This window comes from Stegodyphus dumicola, chromosome 3 (genome assembly GCF_044657685.1).
Source record: "Stegodyphus dumicola isolate Sdum_Otavi_A_Nest chromosome 3, ASM4465768v1".
NCBI classification, from domain to species: domain Eukaryota; kingdom Metazoa; phylum Arthropoda; class Arachnida; order Araneae; family Eresidae; genus Stegodyphus; species Stegodyphus dumicola.
This window is the reverse complement of record NC_140770.1, coordinates 273,866,189-273,881,642: the sequence shown is the minus strand read 5'-3', so window position 1 is coordinate 273,881,642 and position 15,454 is coordinate 273,866,189. Positions and strand designations below refer to the sequence as shown.

Genomic DNA, 15,454 nt, shown 5'->3' with positions numbered 1-15,454 from the left:
ATTCCACCAAGTAAATTATTTTTGGCGCAACCGAAAAAGTGTCGTAGAATCGAAACGTGGGAAAAAATCGGTATGTTATTTCAGAAAAATTCCGATTTTTTGTCAAAATACCTATGTTAGAATAATGTTGTATATAAATCAAAAATATATCCTAATTCGCGGTTTGGAGACAAGAAAAACGCAAGTTAAATTTTGACAATCCGTACAGTAAAACGAGAGATACAGAACTGCCCTCCCCTTTTTTTGCGCAAGGTGTATCAAAGTGCATCACGCACAAACAATTTCCTTTAAATTCGAATAAAAGGTACAGAATATCATGTACGATAAGCATTATCAACATTTCACTAAAAGAGAAAGAAACAAAATAAGCTTTAAATCACAATCATCCTACCCAAAAGGGAAACGTAATACCATAAATTTAGAGCGCTGTATCTGATACTGGTCCCAAATAATTATATACAACCCTTCCGTAAGGATCACAGATATAATCTGATAGTAAATATCACAGGTTTATGCTGTTTCTGAAAATTACACAGGAAATGCGAGCACTTATCTTAAAAATATTACATGTTTCCAAAGAAAGATAAGATTAGACATAGCTTTATGCTTAATCACAAGGAGAGAAGAGGAGAAAATACCTACGTATGGTATCTATTCAATACAAACGCAGATTTAACTGGAAAATTCACTAGTTAAAAAAAAAAAAATGTTTTTGGGGGGTAGGAGCATCGCTTCACTTTAGTTTCTTGAGATTAACAGCAAATGAAATTTAAATATTGCAATTTTCAAAGTCTGCGAACGGTCCTTGGATTTATATAATTATATAATTTTCCTTTTTGCTAACTTGTAATTTATTAGTGCTTGCTTGTTATAAAGAAATGGTACTGCAAGAATTAGACCAGAAAAAACTTGAATACATAAAAAAATCTGAAAGTTTTCAGATTTGATATTACGCCCAAAGGGGCATTTTTTTAACGTTTTGTGCTTTACTTTTATTTATTAAATTTCATGTTCTTTGCATTTAAACCATAAAATTCGGTGTCCGCCGAAAACATCGCGGACGAAAACGTCGCGGAGAAAACAACGCAAGGCGAAAACATCGTGGTACAAAACATCGTGGGAGTAAATAAAAGCAAAGAGAAAACGTCGCAGTTCTAAAACATCGTCGTCGAAAATAAAGCGGTTCAAAAACTTTGCCATTTAAAAACATCGTCGACGAAAATATCGTGGTATAAAATAAAGTACCTACAAATCATCGCATGACAATAACATCGCTCGTCTCGCAGTGTGTTATACACAGTTATTCCATACCCACTTTCGAACAGCGCAAGGAATCGAAAATCGTCATCACGTTACTTTCGGTTAGCGATGCCACGCGGGTACCCAAGCTTGCGAAACTTAATGTAAAATGGAATCTTAAGTATAGAAAAGTAATGCAATCTATAGCACTTAGTAGAATTTCAAACTGACATAGGCCATTAATAAAATATTTTTTATAAGTTTTACAAGTAATTTTTCATGAAAAATATTATCTAAAAAAGAAAGATAAATAAAAAATAGCTAAGTTAATTATGAGATAATTTTCTTAATCTGATACGCTTATAATGAAAATTACTTCCTGATTTATTTAAATTTCTTGTTTTGCTTTTTTAAAAATGTATTCATTAATAAAAAATATGAATGTGAAAATTATCCTTCTTTCCATCTTGCGCTCACAAATCATTATGCGAATATCCATTTGCAATTATTAAAGCCTTAAAAATCATTTCTGCGATGTTATCGTCATGCGATAATTTGTAGGTACTTTATTTTTTACCACGATATTTTCGACGACGATGTTTTTAAACTGCGAAGTTTTTGAACCGCTTTATTTTCGACGACGATATTTTGTACCACGATGTTTTAGAACTGCGATATTTTCTCTTTGCTTTATTTTCTCCCACGATGTTTTGTATCACGACGTTTTCGTCTTGCGTTGTTTTCTCCGCGACGTTTTCGTCCGCGATGTTTTCAGCTGTAACCTAAAATTCAGTCCAACAGCAGTATCACGAAATAATTTAAAAAGAACATATGTTTAGAATTTTGCATACACAGTCTCGCGCGCTGAAGATAATTTTTTGGCGGAAGGGGGGTCCGTACAGTGCTGCCATTCCTCGCTTTGAGATCGTTGAGTTTGTTAATAAAAAATTTCTTAAGGTTTTACAAAATATGAAATAGATAATACAACAAATCCCAAACTTGGACTTCCAGATGCCCGTATTCGACCCATAAAATTTCGTAACATCAATTTGGCGTCCCCTGGATGCCGCGCCCGAGGATGGATGTCCAACTTTAGATCCGCAATTGAATTTTACGCATTTAAGAAATCCTTCTTTCAGCCTACATTATAGAAAACGGAGCAACCAAGAAGACTTCTACGATATCAGACAGGGTTACAGTACATACAGCGGAGGGGGGGGATGATGACCTCCGTGTTTCACCTGATGTACAGGGTTTTGAGAACAAAAATATAGCAAAATAATGCTGTAATTTTAAAATATTGGAATTAATATTTTTCTTCAAAAATAATCGTAAATTTATTTCCATATATGTCATTTTTTTAGTTTTTCGTTTGTATATCAAGTTCAGGAACCACTTCTAGCGACGAAAATCTCTAGCTACGCCACTGACCCAGCGAATTGATAGGGAAACGCGCTCAAATAAATATTTAAAACTTTAAACGCGCGCTATAAACTATGTCACTTGTCTGTATTATGATTGGTATAAAGCTGTCTGAAGACTTGTCCCCTTCAAAAGTCAAATGGACCCGACCGCGTATCAAACGAGAACCACAAAATATATTTCTCCGTTAACTTGGGAGGTGGTAGAATACGCGTCCTGGGTTCGATTCCAGGAGAACGGGCTGACTGCATTTTGTGGTTTTCCCAATGCTTAACGTGTATACGAAAAAAAGCTTCCCTCAGAAAGTCCTCCACGAAGGCAACCCTCCTCTTAGGTAGATAGCCCTAGTGTGCTTTGGCATAATCTACCAAACCAAACCCTAAAGTGCAATTTCCCCAAATGTACTGTATCAGTTCATTCTTATTGTAGACAGTCTTGTCCTAAAAGTATTCTTTTTGTAGTTCTTTATCTTTAGGTTAGAGGTGATTTAGTCGACATGCAGGGGCTAATAGCAGCTTCTTTGTTGAGAACTAGAAACGATTTCTTGAAATTTTCACTCCTCTTTGTTCGTTAATGAATGGGGGGAATTGTGAATTTCAAATGGAATCTAAGGCTTTTCATTTATTTAAGCAGACAGATTAGGATTTGGACCGCGTGCCGCCTAAAGGGTTTTCCATCTTTAGGCGGCACGCGGTGTTTTATCTTTTTTATAACAACAGTTTCAACAAGATGATCCTTGTATAAGCCGTAACGCTAACGCAGAATTTGCAAATACAATATCCAATATCCAATATAATATAAGGGAAACTTTCAGAATCACTCACAAAATTTCAGAATCATTCATATTACTCAAGATATTGAATGTATCTATTGAGCAATAATAAAATTTTAAATTTATCTACAGTCCCTTAAGACTCTTTTTTTCGGGGGGGGGCTAAAGAAGTACAGGTAGATAATGCAAGTAATAGAAGAATAAACCGAAACTCGAAAGTTTTTGAATCTAGCTGTTGAACTTTCCACGGCTTTCAGACAATGCTCTGCAATTACAGCATTTTTTTTTTTTTTTAATTTATTGTAGAATTAGATACAGTAAAAGGCTCGTCAGTTACAGATAAACATCAGGATTAGTTTCAGAACATTGCCGAATGACAAGTATTGTCTTTGGCAAACAACTACCAGAAAGAAATTGACTTTTTTTTTTTTTTTTTTTTTAAATTTTTTAATCTAGGTGAAAGCTAAGGCTTGCGAAACAAATCATAGGTTTTGCCGTGAGACTGGTTACTTGTGAGTTCCACATAGAAAATAAATAACTGACGCTTCGCACAATGAAAACACTTGTCCTGTGGATGATAAAGGCTTGCTGATGGAACGTAACATTCAGAAAAAGTCTTTCTTAGAGACGTATTTGACATTACATATTTTACTGATTTACATATTTCATCGCATCGTTATCAAGAGAGTTGGTGGAATGAAAGAAGTAGATACATCAACCTGTTTTTGAACTGAAAAGACACAAATTAAAGTTTAATACTTAATCTCAGAAAATTAACCATAATAATTCGTATCTTGCGAAATAAGACCATAAATAAACTTAAAAATCTTTTTAAAAAATAAATAATAAGAAGAAACCTAGTAGACAAACAAATTCGTGCAAAACCCATAAAGAAATCCATGTAAACACAAGAAAAAGTACTACATGAAAAATTGATACAAAAGTCGTGGAGAAAAGATTTGGGGTTATGCGCTTCCTCATATGGCTATTACTAATTGTGCATTTGACGTACGGAATCACATCTTGTTCTAGTCTTGGTCTTCTCAAGTGCAGACCTGGTCTTATGATGCATGTGAACAGGTAATGCTCTGGATCACTCCTCTTCCCACATATGCATAAATCTGAAGTGTGAGATTCTTGTTAAAGAAATATGTGAGGAAGGGGCCGTGGCTTGAGAATTAGCCATGTTATTTGTCTACTGACGACGTTTGGGGTTGTTAGTTTATTTCTGGATATGGGTCGTATGTGCGCCTGCCCTGTTCGAAGAAATCCCATCGGTGTTGCCATGCTTTTTCAAATGTATTTTTGAGTTAATCCTGAGGTGGAAGCTTGGCGATGGAACGGTTAATTTCGTTGCGTTTATACCTTTGGTTGGTTCTTTTGCTAGGGCGTCCACTATCTTATTGCTCTCGCTGCCAACGTGCGCTTTGATCCATGATATTATGAAAGGCTGATTGGTTATATGAGAGGCAAAGTTTAGGATTTCCAGGGTTATTGCTGATCTATTCGTTGGGAAGGCTACTGAGTGCATGACGGATAAGCTATCTGTAAAAAGATAGGAGGTTTTAAAGGAGTGGTGAATATTGTATTTGACGGCTTCTAACATGCAGTTGCTTCTGTTTGGGCCGTGAGGTTTAACAGGAAAAAAATAAGATGATACATGCCAATCCTCCATTATTTCGTAAATAAATCGGTCCGAATGGCGCTCATGGTCGCGGTTAAATTATAGAAGAGTTTTCACTCAGATTATGCTAAAATCAGTAACAATTAATTCGAGTATTATCGTTCAACAGAGGTCACCTGAAGATAATTCACGGCTCCGGATAGCTGAGACGATTAAATGCAGCTTATTTGAGGACAAAGTGCATGGACTATCAGGGGACCAGGAAGCTCTTGATCAATATCCTTCGCAAAGCATAGATAATTCCATGGCATGTCAAAAAGCAAGAGAGAAAAATATTGCGCAACACGCAGTTCTTTTTTTATTTGTTTAATTTTTTGTTCAAGATCAGTCAAAATATTTTTCAATACTTGTATTGAAAAAAAAAATATTATTTTAAATCATACAATAAATAAGTAATATGGCATAAATAAAAATAAAATAAGAAATAATCGTATAGCATAAATAATAATGAAATAAAATAAATAATTTAAATCGTTTAATAAACGAAATTTTAAATAAAAAAATTAAATTAAAATAATACATTATAAATAATGATAATAAAATAATATAATAAATAGTTTGAATCATGTAATAAATAAATCATTTAAACAGTATAATGAATAACTGAAAAAACAATTAATCTACAAGTGGCGCCCAAACTAAAAGGTGGTGAACAATAATTCGTCACCGCCAGGATTTGGCATTTGAGTCCCTAATCCTTAATCGCCCTTTAAAATTGGGGGTGTACAATGTATTTTCTCCCTCTTTCCAGCCTGCATTCACGCTGTAACGGTAGCACTTCCGGCGCGTATTCGAGAGGCCCAGGTTGAGTCCCGCCAGGGCATTGCATATTTTTCACGTTTCCAGCATCAGAAAACGTAATGACTCTTAGAAACTATAATTTTAATATTTTTCAACCCTGTTCACTACACTAATGAAGGCAGAAAAATTTTGTTAGATTCTTTCTAATGAAAGCTTTTGTTCTCTTTGTAATTTCATCAGTTTTATTTTCATTAGATATAAGCTACTGATGCCCCCACCCATGCACCAAACGCCTGTTGCTCTGAATATGTCTTTTCCTAAAACTTTCCTTAATTGCCCCACCAGAGTTTGGCAGTTCTATTCTGGAGCCCCTTTAAACAAACATAGTTAAACTGATGGTGCAAACTTCGAGCATCTTTTGAAACATTCAAGCTGTCGTACACCATTTGTATTCATGTCCAATAAATGTTTCAAATGCTCTTCCTTCTTTTTCCAATCCTCTACCACTGTTACCACTTACCCCTGACATTTCCGGGTATAGAATCCTATGCAATTCTTAATCCTTATGATTTGCCCTACCTTCCCTAGAAGTTTGTTGCAACATTTACGGTATACCTCGTATATATATATATATATATATATTAAGATTAATTTATCTTTCCTTTTTGCGTATTTTTGGTTCGAGTGTTTAGACCAACAATCGGTTTTATCAATATTTCGCCAGCCATTCGGGTTTGTTGCAACATTTACGGTATACCTCGTATATATATATATATATTAAGATTAATTTATCTTTCCTTTTTGCGTATTTTTGGTTCGAGTGTTTAGACCAACAATCGGTTTTATCAATATTTCGCCAGCCATTCGGGTTTTCTCATTTTTCTTGAAATCGGATTGTGTCGGGGGATTCTTTTCGTATATTTGAAAATGATTTTGAATTAATATGAATTAATTCAATTCAAGTATTTCTTTGGATAATATTAGACTCAATTTCATTCGAATATACCAGAGGGACAAAACACGATCAGATCTCAGAAACTGTTGGGGATTTTATCAAGAAGGTCTAATTCCCTTTGAAATGTCAGCCCTTTTCTACGGAATCGGCAATAATTAAATCTGCTTTTATTTTTATTTAGTTATTATTTTTAAAAAAGTTTTCTACTAGACTGAATGACACTTATTACTACGTTCCATCATTACAATTGTTTAAACTCTTCATTTTCCAAGGGAATAATCACTATTAATAATTTAATTTATATATATAATATGCATTTTACGCGACTTGCCGCTCAAATGACTAGTACTCAAGAAAAATCTTGAAGAAAGTTGCCATATGGTGTTTTAGGGATTTTCCTCTGCCCTATGACTGCGGTAGTGCAAACCTGTCACACGGAAAAGACCCTGCATGCATTGACATGTTTAGAAACCGGCTCCGTTAATATTCTTTCTCTAATATATCTCGAAACCTAAGGAACGTAACAGTAAAATGAACAGCACAAAATCATGATCTCAGATACAAAAATTAAAAACATGCCTTACCAATTAAATATTAAAATAAGTTTCCCAGAGGCGTAATCACATTGCAATGCGTATTACTTCTTCCAAATGCATTCGAATGAATCACTTTTAACAACTCTCCTGAAGCAGCCACTTTTCATCTCCGGATATTGAAAGAAGGTGAATTAATCTTGAAAACAGCCTTATCTACACTTTGAAACACCTCTACATGTGAAAATGGATGAATCAAATTTTGTCTGAACCGTGATAACACGCGATAAAAGGTATAAAATGTGCTCTAGAGGAGATAGTTCATGTACATTTCCTAACATTAAAGCTGATAACGCTTAATTTCCTTTCGGTTGCAATTCAAAGACAAAAATAAAAATGAAAGTCATTTGTACCCAGAATTTCTAACTTCGAAGACAATATGAGTTTCACTTTGTTCAATAATATACTCTATCTTCCCTACCATCCCCCCAGGACTATACAGTTATTACAGACTTAAAAATCACTTATGATAACAACGAATGTGTCCATTAGATAATCGGATTTAGGATCAGGATAAGGATTAGAAAATTATTTTGTGACGTACATTTAAAAATACACTTTCTTCTCAGATAGCTAAATGTCTCCCAATAGCTTAAATGCGCATGGTGATGAGTAGGCTATTTGGTTGGTTGGTGTCGTGTCCTTTGAGAAGTCAAATGGATCCATGCGTAGAAGTCACAAGCTTTTGCTAGTTCCACAATCACTATACAGCTCTCTATGGAAAGGAAATTCCCTTAAGCTTTGCAGAGCTGCAAGTATTGCCGGACAGGTGAACAGGTGTTCTGGAGTAAGCTCCGCTTCGGGTCGGTTTCTACAGCTTCTATATGATCTAGTAACTATCTTCATTAATTTTCATCCTCTAAAGTGGCAGGTTCTCAATCTAGAAATGGTGTTTGTAATTTCTCTGTTTGCATCAATCTCACATATCTGACGGTCTTTCTTAATAGATTTCTCTTTGAGTCTATATCTGGCATTGGCATTAGCATCTTCAAAAGCAACGAGGATTGAGTTGTTCAGATTTCTTGCCTTTTTAGCCAGATCATCGGCTGCTTCGTTTCCATCGATTCCAACATGTGCAGGTATCCATTGCATAGTGCATGCCTTTCCCATCTGGTTGATTGTTTCTAGGTGCTGGTGTACATCCTGGGTGCAGTATTGCCTCTATGCAGGCAATACTAATGCAGGCAATAATGGTCAATGCAGGCAAGGTCAATGCAGGCAATAATGGTCAATGCAGGCAAGGTCAATGCAGGCAGGGCAATTTTAGAGCCACAGTAAATTACAAGTCCTCTGGCTTTATCATTATCATTTAAGTCGATGTAAATTCTCAAGGCCTCCTGGATTGCTCTTAATTCACATGTGAAATTGGAAGCGATGTTGCCTGTTCCGTGGCTTTGGAGTATAGTTGCTCGATTTGGTATAGTGATGACAGTACCGGCTCCACCCTGTTGGATAGTCTCATCTGATGAACCATAAGAACAAGAAATATTGGGAGTACAAAATAAGTCTTCGTCGCTTGAAACAAACTGCCGTATGGTGTTTTAGGGATTTTCCTTTGCGCTATGACTGCGGTAGTGCAAAACTGTCCCATGGAAAAGACCACAGTAAGTTGTGATTAAAACTGTCTAATGTAAAACGTCATACTGTAAAGCTGGGCATCTGCTATCAACATAACCTTGAAATGTTATTGAAATTAACCTTGAAATTGTATCAGCAGCACATTTTTTTTTTTCGGGCAAAAACTTCGAGTTTTGAGTCGAATGATCGTCATTTGTGGGAACTTTTTATTTACTACTTTAATTTGAAGAAATCCGCAGCTGAGGCGTATTATTTTTTTATTTCTTGGCTTGTCTCAAAGTTCCGTATGATAAGCAGTGGCTGCTGTGGCTCGCAATTGAATTTTTTCTAAATTAATTAGCATTATTATGACAAGAATTTGAAGGAAAAAAAATTAATAGTTTGGAGTACGATTTTACATTATGTTCAGTGCCAAAAACGAGCGTAACTCTCCAGAAAATCTAGAAATGGAGTTAATTAATTGACATAGTTATTTAAATCTCATACAAGATTTGAAGCTCCAAATTACTTTTATTAGTACTCGTCAAAAGATAAATATTCTCAGTTACGAATTTTTGCAATAAAAATAATCGCGCTGTTTTGGAGTACATTTTAAATTTGAAAATTTTTTTTTTCGTAGTTGAAAATTAATAAATCTACGAAAAGAACCAGACTCCCTATGAATATTTACAATTTGTGATCAAGATACTTTTTAGAAATTTTCCTGCAAAATTACAGACTTAAAGAAAATCCAAACACCGTGAGGGATTGTAGCTGAAAAGTACAATAGGAAACAAATAAGTTTATAATTATTTACGTACAAATATTATTTTATTCTGTATTCGTCACAGAAAAATTTAATAAATAAAATACAGAGAAGAGATTTCATTGCTTATTCTCAAGTTTTGTTCCTATTGGGAAGTTTTCATTCATTTCTTTTTAGTCCGAGTGAAATAAAAGTAAGTTATTTAGCAGTAATTTCAATATATTACAATTATTTGAATAAATGTCTCTCCAAAAATCTTAATATTTTGCCATCAATGAGTTTGAATTACAAATTGTGAGCAAGAAACATTTGTTGAAGATACCAACTTTTAGATGTCAAGCAGAAAATAAGCATAAATTTGAGTTTTTGGCCCAAAGGGCGTTACCCTAGAAGGGCTATTAATTTCGTTTTGGTATTTTGCTTTGAAAATTTTAAATGTCGGCTCACTTTTCAAACTGTTGCCACTAAATATTACAGCCCTTTATATTTAAAGAAACTAAATAATGAAGAATGTGAATAAATGTATGAATGTTTCTCGCATTGGGATAAAATGACGGTACCTACAGCCATAAAATTTTGAATAATGTACGTTTCCACCCGAATATAGGCATCTGGAATTTGGAATTTGTTTTATTATCGATTTCATGTTTTGTAACACTTCAACGAATATTTGATTTAAAAACTAAACGATTTCAAAGCGAGCAATGGCAACACTGTACGGGGGGAGGAAAGTTTATCTCCAGCTCGTGAGTATATCGGAAATTCTAAAGATATGCTAATTTTAAAATTATTTTGCGACATTGCTGTTGAATTGAATTTTACGGTTTGAGTACGTAGAACATGATATTTAATCAATAAAGTAACACACAAAACGTTAAAAAAAAAAAAAAAAAAAAGAGCCCCGTTGGACGTAATTTAAAATCTGAAACCATTCAGATTTTATTTTATTTTATTATTATTTTTTTTTAATTTGAAGCATGACTGAAAATGAAACAGACATGCATATAAAAGGATTAATTCTGCCGACAGATAGATTTTGATCGTCGACTAAAAAATAAAAATTACTTAAAGATATGCATGTAAAGGTCAAAACACGAGGTATACTCAAACTGTTCGTAATAATAAATTTGTACGCAAATTTGTACCAAGTTTTTGTAAATACCAAAAGTATTCGTAACATGATGAGTGAAATTTATGAGACTGAGTAACTGATATTGCTAATATCAATATTAACTGTAACGCTCTTTAAATTTTATTAATGATTAATATATAATTTTATCAATAATTAATATAATTCAATTGCAGATTAGGCTTGGAAATAGAGTGCGATCTGCATAAACGAAGCAGAATTAAATTATGATATTAATTGTCGGCGAACCTTACCTGAAATATATCTATTCCAGATCTTAAATTTGAAGAATTTAAAAATTTTAAGATATGAAATTAATTAGTTTTCATATTGTGCAACATTTAGCAACATGTTAATACGGAAACACTATATTCAACTTGCGGCTTTCCGTCTGTCTACAGGATATGATTGCCTTGCCGCCCACCTGCACCACGTAGGCATTTCAAGCGATCCTATTTGCCCATTTTGGAGAAGAAATGGATAGGAATCACCTATTCCGATATGGGGGTTCTTCGTGGCCTTACACAACAATCGAGATACTGAAAGGCAGAAACGCTCTTTAGCCAATGACTTCGCTCTTTGTTCTTAGTTCTATTATTTGTAAACTCTGTTTGTAAGATTTCAATTTTTGTAACTTTCTGCCTAGCCATTGGAAATAATAATAATAATAATAAAATTAAACTTTCAAACACATGTAATTCTAATTTTAATTTATTACTATAACTTTCAAAATATCTAGTATTCAGAAGCATGTCCATTGCGGAAATTCAGGATACGTCCCTGGCTTACCATAATTCTTTTTGCTCAAACCGAGACATTTTTTGCTCAGAAATGAAGTTTTGAGGAAATGCTCACAACAGAGTAACTATGATTGAAAAATTTAAATAAAGTTGTTAACAGACAACAACAGTCAGTTAAAATTTTAATAACGCCAAATGAACATATATTGTTGCGAAATGCCCAACTGCGATAAAACAGCTTCTCCGCAAAGCTGTGCTACGGTTTCCAGAAAGTGGTATAAAAAGGCTGGATTGCCGCATTTGGCCCAAAATCACCCATTTGGGGACAAAATTGGCGATATGCCATCGAAGCAGCGAGAGCATCTAGATAGAATTCTTACCGGTTTTCCCGAGAAGTTCTAGAACGCAGGTCAAAGCTATATATACTGTGCTTGTACGCGGAGCAGGAGAGTATATTGAGTTCAGTAGCAGTGTCTTGAGTTCAGAGATTAGCTCAACAGCGATCAACCGAGTCGGGAGCTGTATTTTAATGCTTTGCCGTGAAGCTGTCCTCACCGTTATAGCCTGATGGCTGTGTTGCTTATTGTTTCAGCGTGTTTATTGTAGTTTTTCGACGACTGTAACGCTTCTTTGGAACAGTCTTGTGTAAAAATGGCGAATAAATTTTGTTTTGATTCATCATCAATCACTCAAACGAACCCGTAGAACGCAACAATATTCAAAAGAAGTTATTAGTTTTATCATTAGTATGAATTTTTCGTTAAGAAGTATTTATTTTTAATGGCATCGAAAAATTCACTTAAACTTGTACGCATATTTGTGCCATATTTTTGTAAATACCAAAAGTATTCGTAACAAGTTGTTGACTGCTAATTTTGCAGCTTTGTAAAACTTTTACGGTGGATTCTACCTTTTTGTTCTGACCATTTCATATTCATTATTGAATTCCCTTTCGACTCATGCCGATGTTCATGCCATGTTGAAAATGTAATATATTATTTGAGCAAGATGAAACAATAAAACTAGATATTTCCTTCCGTGACAGAAACGTTTAGAGTCATTAGGTTATTTTGATGCTGGAGACGTGAAAAATGTACAGTGCCCTCACCGGGACTCGAACCTGGACTTCTCGAATGCTCACCGACTACCGTTACACCACGAAGGTATGCGGAAAGGAGGGAGAAAATGCCTTATATACTCCCCTTTTAAGGATTAGGGGACCCAATCGCCAAATCCTGGTTGTGACAAATTATTGTCCACGAACTTTTTAGTTCGGGAGCCACTGTAGAGTCATTTAAATTGTTTTTTCGATGTCACAGAAATTGAAGAAATGCGCAATGCCCTCGCCGGGACTCGAACCTGGACCTCTCGAACACGTGCCGAGTGTGCTACCGTTACACCACGAAGGCATGCTGTATGGAGAGAGAAAATACCTTATAAAGTTATATTCATTTTTCTTCACAACTTTTATTTTTCCAAATTTCATAAATAACTGACAAAAAAAAAAAAAAAAAAAAAAAAAAAAAAAACTTTACAAGCATTGCTTGATTAAAAAGAGCTGTTCGTGTTTATCAATCACTTGCAACAGTTTCATCATTATTATTATTATTATTTGCCTGATGTTTCAGTTTCAGACCATGTTAATTTTTATTGTTTTTGTTAATATTTTAATTGCCAAATCGCCGTTTAATCCGAGGCTGCATTATTTTTAATTCTTGCATATTCGGAACTTGTAAATTTTTACAAAATAACAAGGAAAAAATGGCAAAATGGAAAGGAAGCGGGGACCACATCATCAAGCCGGGACTATACGGTCAAAGCGGGACAGCTGTTAGGCTGTCCCGCTTTGACCGTATTACGTAGATGTTACAGCAATGGGTACCGGGAATTATGTCACATGTGCATTACAGCATCCCGTGTGCATTTAACATTGTAGCTCATTCAGAACAGATCCAGTTTATTTACATCTTAAATCTACTCATCTATAAATCTACAAAGATCAAGTATTGAAAACTAGTCGTAACTATGTTGCGCCTCTGTAAGCAATGCCAATCAACTAGATTCAGAGTACAGATAAAGATATTCTCCTTATTCTTTTGTCTTCAGTCTACTTTCAGTGCCCAGTAAACTTCATGAGTAAAATCCGTCAAAATTGGTGCGATGGAAGAGAAGGCAAGATGAAGGAATGATGATAAGAAAGAAGGCAGATGAGTTTCTTTCACAAAACAATAAGGACAACAAACGCCAGCGTCTTGCGTGCTTACGAGTATTATCCGTGCAACAAAGAACATAACATCAAATGCTTTTGACACTGATCATCGTGCAGCTAGACACCTAAAATGTGTTCGGGAAGTATCTGCTACTATTGTATGTTGACTCGAAGAGAAAAAGTTCACAGAAAAGACATCTATTTTTGTAAAATAAACAAAGTTCTTGTTTGGCATCGGTTATTGTTATTGAAGAGATTTCGAAAGGAAAATAAATGTAATACAACGGCGAATTAGTAAAACAATGTTTGTGGGAATAGAATGTTTGTTAGGAAAAGGAAATTTTGCTTACGGTTTCCGGAATGTTTTTCTATCAAAGCATACTGTATCCAGATGGGTGGAGGGAAGCAAAAATGTTTACTCTACGCATCGTTTTTGTTAATGCAAAGCTTTTAAACGCAAAACATTTGTTACAAGATGGAGAGTAGAAACTGCACTATGAAGAAGGATGATAACATATTTGAAAAAAAAATTACCACCAAAATAGATTTATAAGGTGTCCCATACGTTTAGCAACTTTCCTGAACCTCTCATTTTCCCCTCGCATTTCCTCGCCAGGATGCAAATTTAAAGGTAAGTGAAGTGAGTACAAATTCAGACGAATCTTGTAGTTTATTCAGAGGGTGATTTCGCTAGCCAGCTCACATTACTAGTTTGTCCTTGTTGTTACGCTGAGTTGCTGATACGTCATTTTGATCATTTAATAAGTATATCCCCGGGTAGGTTGTTAAGTCAGCCTAATTAGCCTTAAATTAAATTTTTAATCCAGCATTAACCTTTATGTTTGAAATTATTGTGTAAATATTCTTAAGTTCCACCGCAAGTCGGTGTTATTGTAAACACGAAATTCGTGCATTTGTGTTCAGAGTTTGATGAATAGCAAAGGGCTATTTGACCCTTCTTCTGTGCTGGTATTCTTTCATGCCTGCGCGAGACGTCGCCAGGTTCCTTAGTGGGATCTAACAAGATTTATAATAACTAAAAGGATCAGATCCTACAAACTATCACTACATACTGCGTCAGAGAAATATGAAGCAAAGCTCAAATAAATTAAAAATTGTTATTAATGATACTGATTATATTCGTGGGTTCAGAAAGAACTCATGTTAAGATATTTTAGGCTATGCACTGTATCACATAACAGATGATACAACCGAATTGCTAATCCTGATTCAGATTAGATCAATATCACTGAAGACTTGCTAGTGCCAAAACATTGTAGGAAGCAATAAAGGACGAAGATTTTTACAGCATAGATTAGAGTTATTAGAGTTTTAAATAGAATTAACGACACAAATAGCTTTTCTTTCCAAACAGGCGTCAAAATATAAATTTACGGAAGCGAATTGTATCCATCATTGCGAAAATCTCTACAATTTTGAGACATACCAACGTCACACACTAACTGAATTTGGGTATATCTTCTGCTCCGCATGAGATGGTCACAATGTTCTCAACAGCTGGTGTTACATTTAAAGACATGAATATTTTACTGCAAATGGCATCTTGAATTTCTTATGCGTATTAATTTTATATGTAGTCTTCGCGTTATTCCTGCAGAAATATTTAAGAAATAAATAAACAAATGA

General features: G+C 34.7%; 1 protein-coding gene across 2 annotated transcripts in view; it reads right to left on the bottom strand.

Annotated features, from left to right (window-relative positions):
- The window catches only part of LOC118192481 (uncharacterized), a 101,151-nt gene that overhangs the window by 70,436 nt on the left and 15,261 nt on the right, over nucleotides 1-15,454 (bottom strand). The window contains exon 1 of one of the 2 annotated variants that reach the window (XM_085814161.1): nucleotides 7,398-7,555. The exons of the other annotated variant lie outside the window; for it this stretch is intronic. The gene's annotated coding sequence lies outside the window, so the exon portion shown is untranslated. Of the gene's footprint in view, nucleotides 1-7,397; nucleotides 7,556-15,454 lie in introns of those variants that run through there. 2 annotated transcript variants of the gene reach the window in all.